A 6009-nucleotide genomic window follows, 5' to 3' on the forward strand; every position below is an offset into this window, starting at 1 on the left:
TTCAGGTGAACGACAGCCACTGACCGACAAGAACAAAACCGACCCGGGAGACTTGGGCAAAAGCCTCGATCCTGTGTATCAATCCGTGAATCCGTGAATCAGACTGACCCTGAGGGCGCGTAGTTCGAGGCGTCACCAGGGTGGCGGTTTCTGCAAATCTTGGGTGTGTAACGCATTTGAAACTCGAATGTATCTGCTTGCCCGTTTCTCATATGACCTTATACGTGCCCCTCCCTTTCTCTCTTCCCCCACTGCAGGTACCACGGACGAATCACCACGGGCCCTGGACAGGGAAGAGTACCCCGCTTGTACACCCCTAACTGACCTTGACCCGACCCTGTACACACCCCCCGCTTCCGGTTTCGGTTTCCCTCAATACACGTGTCGTTACCACACTCCGGCCTTCTCCCTTGTTCCACCCGACCTGTGCGCATGTGTGCTGTGTATACTGTGTGGATTCATTAATACCAGTCCGTATATCTGCACATTTCAGAACTGACGTGTGCCGTCCTCTCGAACGTCGAATACCGCTGACTTCCTGACATCCCACGCTACATTGGTGACAGAGGTGGGATACAGTCAGTCCCGTGACTCATATGCGACATGCCGGCCAAACCCAACGTGACGCGCATAACTGAAGACGAAATGGAAAGGATATAGGCTGATATTGCACAAATGGATGGCCACCGAATTCAACCAACTCTATTACCACCGGGGATGTTCCACCCGGGCGACGATCTCGACCTGTGGTCGTTTCGAATGAAAGCATTCCTTTCATCAGTACCTCCGGAGCAGCAATACCAGTCCGTATATCTGCACATTTCAGAACTGACGTGTGCCGTCCTCTCGAACGTCGAATACCGCTGACTTCCTGACGTCCCACGCTACAGGTGCGTACAAAGTGGTTTCTGGACATTTGCCCACACTCCTGGAGAAAACAATGCGTGTCAGATCAGTCTTAAAGAGCAGTGCTACACCCTTTTTTCACTTGTGCCTTTCAGGTGAACGACAGGGCTGTTGCTATTACCACAACTTGAACGACAGCCACCGACCGACAAGAACAAAACCGACCCGGGAAAATTGGGCAAAAGCCTCGATCCTGTGTATCAATCCGTGAAAACCGTGAATGCAGGGACAGGCATATATTTGATATACTCAGTCAGTGTATCCTGAAACTCATTGGCGTTGCAGCAATACACGTGCAGCAATGTGTACTGCACTAAGACGCATTTGGTACTACTCGGGCCACCGCAGATATTAGCGATGCAAAAAATAACTTGTTCAAACTTGGCGTGGAGAAACAGCCAATTTTTTTCTAGATGGGTGCTGGTCAATAATCCATCCGGGTGTGTCGCGCCCTAAGCGGATAACAGTGTACCCAAGTGAATCATGCAAAACTCAAACCCACGACGAAATGGCGAACTGGTGGTGATCACGGAACCAACAGGAACGATATCAAATCGGATCGGAATGTGCGAAAATCAGCCGATTTGGTTATATGGGTTGCCGCTGCATTCTTGAAAAAGGAGTTTGTTCCTTCAGATATCAAGTCCCTGCGGCGTAGTTGTGCGTAGTTTATAGAAGTCTTTAAAGTCATTCGCCGGTCGTTTACGTGGGTCAATTGGCCAGCTGAATGTTCGCACATGTTATCGTGAATCCTTTGGAAGTATTTCGTTTCTCAGATAGGCTGGGTGGCATTGCGCCGATGCACTAACACTTCTTTTGTCTAGCATCGAGGAAGCGTGTGTGTGTGTCTCCCATGATTCTAGAATCCGCACACCATGACCTGGTCCATCTGAGGGGTTATGTGGCCGTCTTTCAAATTTCACGTCCTGCTATGCTGGAAAAAGCTGCTCGCAACAGCGAGCTGATTAAAATAGGCGGAAGTAATAAGCCTGTCACAGTTTTCATGGTGCTGACCCGATCCAAACCATCCAAGTGTATGGTGCGTGTTGTCACCCCGTCCACCAACCCCAGAGTTCCAGTCAGCTATCAGAAAGTCCTATTACTCACCTGCTGCAACTCTTCACAGAAATCGTTCTTTACAGTCGTGTCAGATACCGACGCCTGCAACCTAAATGGCTGTTACAATAAATTTCAAAATCTTTCCTTTAAATCGACCCACCGCAAACCGTGAGGATACTGGATTCCAAGCAATGTGTTCAGTGCCAGTGTTGCTAATTACAGCAGTTGGAACACCTTGGATATGGGTAGGTTGGGTGACTTTGTTGATCCGCTTTGGGTGGATCTCAGTCTGGTAACCGGATAGCGTTTAGTCCCGGCTCGCATAAGTGTGTGATCCGTATCTATCTCGTCTCCAGAATCTGCACCTGTGTGAGATTTGCAATTTTATACTGGTGAGGTCTATCGTGCACGCGCGAGAATATAGTGTCTGTGAGGCCATGTGACCGTCTTAAGAATACCGTTTCATTAAATATTTTGTGGTGATCATTGTCATCGCGACCGAAAATACAGTATCAGTGCTCAAAGCTGATATGCTTTACTGTGAAGAAAAGTACATAAGTAAATGGGAAGGGGATTTAGTCCGAGCTTACCACAATCATTCTGAGGTGCCTACATCTGCAATGAGGTAAAAACTGACAGCAACAATGTCGTCACCATCTATTAGCGGCCATATCTTGAAACGAGCTTCTTAATGCAGGCAAAGCTGTCACCATCTTCGCAGTGCTGAGTAAATCCAAACTGGCCAAACATGTGGTGCGTGTTTTCGTATTGTCTACCAACTCGAGCGTTCCAGACTCCCGTTACTATCAATAGATCTCATTTTGAAGCCTTTGACCACCTACAACCCTTCGTCTGCGTATTTTCTCTCCAGCGGCACCGAGCTGGATTTCCAACCCGCATTGTTCAAAGATGGGGGTGAAATCCTCAGTCAGTGCTTGTCTGATCTGTTTGCCTGCATTTTGTAGAACGAGACTGTCCCAGGCACCTGGCGATAGACGGTGATGACTCCAATTTTTTTAAAAAGGGGTTCGTAGTGAGTGGTAATCATAAGGGGTCAGCTTAAGCCTGGTCGTCAGGAGAGTGCTGGCGCCATTTCTGATACATCACTTTATGGTGACCATTGAAACGCTGAATAGATAGCAGCAAATAGGATTCCGGCATGTTAGGGGGTGCTAGAACAGTGCCACGCATTCATGTCAGTGTTCTGCATAATCGCCGTAAAAGACAGTTATCTTCTTGGCTTATACCAACTAACCCTTGGTCGCATCTACACGATGATTTTGCTGGGTCATTTAACAACCAGCGTTATCGTATTGTGGCTGACACTTGCAGTAAGTGGCCAGAGATAATCGTGGTGGATCACATCACTTCTCGCTTCACAGTCTTGCAGCTCACCCGAACCTTCAGTCGTTCCGGCGCGTCAGAAACAGTGGTTTCAGATAACGTCGGTGCATTTACCTCGGTGGAATTTGACCTGATTTACAAGTTAGATCACCACCATTCCATCCTCAGTCTCAGTCAAGTCGAACGCTTTGTTGACACTTAAACGAGCAATTCGAAAACTCAGAGGGAGAGAACTTCAGCGGAGACTATTATAAGCTTCTTGTTAAGCTACCGTGCGACACCTAATTCAAATGTGTCAAACGACAACTTACTCTCTGAAGCGCTTTTCGGGCATGCTTTTTGCTGACTTGTAAGGGTCTGTCAGGCGTACACGCACCATGGCGTGGTCGGGATCAAGTTATTTGCCCCAGAAGGGATGACAATCTTGAATTGTATCTCCCCACCGATGCCTGGTGTCCACGTGATCCAGTTGGGTCCACGGTTGTTTGCAGTTGGTGGCCGCTAGGTTACGAGATGCAAACGTTTATACTGAAAGTTCCTACTGGCCGGAAACAGCTCTAGATAAGCACATAACTGGAGAAGTCTTTCTTTGTTCTCTTGCTACAAGTATCGACTCCGAATCGACAGCCCGAATGTGATTCCAACGAGCTTAGACGACCTACTTGAGCATTTATATCGCCTTCCAGGATCAAAATGTCAGTGCTTCTTACTTGATGGATGTACCCGGATAGCTCTTGATTGAACGTATCCTTCTCAGCATCAGAACTGCATTCGTTGGGTCATAAGCCGACACTACAAACAGGAACCGCTTTTATGCTGAGATCCATTGAGCTTGATTGAACCGGATAACCAGACGGCGCAAAGACGATTGCTCACTGGGATCCAAACCAGAAAATCGCGTTCAGCTCTTGCGCTGAATGCAACCTCCACACCATATATCCCAAAAGTCATCGCTTCCGGGTCACCGGACAAAGGGAGAAATGTCAAAGAACTGAGTTCATCCTTGGCTTTCTGAGATGCATAAAAACGCCTGGGTCTTGTATGTGTACAGTTTCAATGCTGTATAAGGCTTCGACGAGCATTTCCTGTTTGCTAATTTGACATAGAATATGGATATTAAAAATTTCCATGTGTGAAGGATCTCGTTGACTTAGAGATGTGTTATTTTGTTCATTGTCAATCAAAATCAGGGAGCATAATACCTATCATTCAGATAACTGACAGTAAAATGACCCAGGAGCGTTTGCTCTTGTTATGGGAAGAGGTCGGGTAGGGGCTTCGGTGAACACAGAACTGCGTGGGCAAATGATACTTCCCGGTACCCAGGTCGAAGAATGGTGTTTGGTTGAGGTACCCCACCTTGAACCTTTGACTCAAAATTCCGACCCACAGGGCAGAGGGAGGATGTAGGGTTTTGTTCGGGGACCCCGCGAGGCAGTGGGCAATAGGTTAACGCTGCCCGGAACCGATGACTCAGCAATCTGATCGGCTGCAAGGGGTTGGCCCAACCCGATGGTGCAGGGAGTAAGGTATTACCGTCTTATTTCTGGTGCGGCTGCGCGCATCAGGTGCCTTTTTGTAGCACCAGACTTTCGTTTTAAAAGTATTTCGACTGTGTCAAATAATGCGACGGCTGTCACGGTCCACCGCTGGACGATCGGAGTGTGTGGTTTTTGGGATTGACCTTTTCTAACCTGTCTCTTCATGGGAAGGCAGCATTGCTGCTTCGATAAATATGGACATGCTGGTTGGTTAGGGAAACTGCATTAGTGCCTTCACACTCCTATTGCAGTGGACAGTACGACTTTATCCACAGACCGACTAAATTTCTTAAGTCTTCTCAGCTGTTCAGTGGAACCTTCGAAAACCTATGCTCACTCTACTAGTAGTCAATGTGACGTACATCATGATCACTCATGTACTGTCTGCCTTTTCGTCGTTTTCATTCAGCTTTGACCAGGTAAAATAAGATCTGCGAGTTGGGCGTCTATCCGACATGGAGACATCTCCTAACTAGCATAAACTATAAATCGTAAGGAGCTCGCCTATCGCTGGATAATGCCTTCTTCCCAATACCAACTGACGTACGTCAGCACTGCTAATATGCCTTTTCCAACAACCCCTGAACAATGCTTCGAAAACACCGATGGTGAAAATCGTGGGTTTACCCCGTATCTTTCGTGCGTACACTCCAAGTTTCTGATCGATGAGGCGTCATGGATCGCACCATCACAGTGCATACCCTACCCTTGACAAGTTAACCGATGTCACGCCAGTTCCATAGTTGTCGAGGTTGGCAAAACCTGCTCTACCCACCTTTCCCAGATTCGAAAATCAATCTTATGCCCAGTCAGTTTACCAGCCACCAGGAGAACGGATATATCTACCACGTTGATTGGCAAGTATGCAAACTTGAGGTTTGAATTTGATCCCACCCAGTCTTGTAGCATTTGTGTAGCGTACACCAAACCGCATGGCAAAAATATTTGATTTATTCAAGTGATTTGCACCTCGCAAACATCTGAACTGGGTTTGAATTGATCCCACCCAGTCTTGTAGCATTTGTGTAGCGTACACCAAACCGCATGGCAAAAATATTTGATTTATTCAAGTGATTTGCACCTCGCAAACATCTGAACTGGAGAAAGCAATATACTCTGCATGTTGTCTGCGAGATAACGTTGTGGTTTAAGTAGTTAT

This window comes from Opisthorchis viverrini, assembly GCF_000715545.1.
Source record: "Opisthorchis viverrini unplaced genomic scaffold opera_v5_337, whole genome shotgun sequence".
In the NCBI taxonomy this organism is placed as follows: domain Eukaryota; kingdom Metazoa; phylum Platyhelminthes; class Trematoda; order Opisthorchiida; family Opisthorchiidae; genus Opisthorchis; species Opisthorchis viverrini.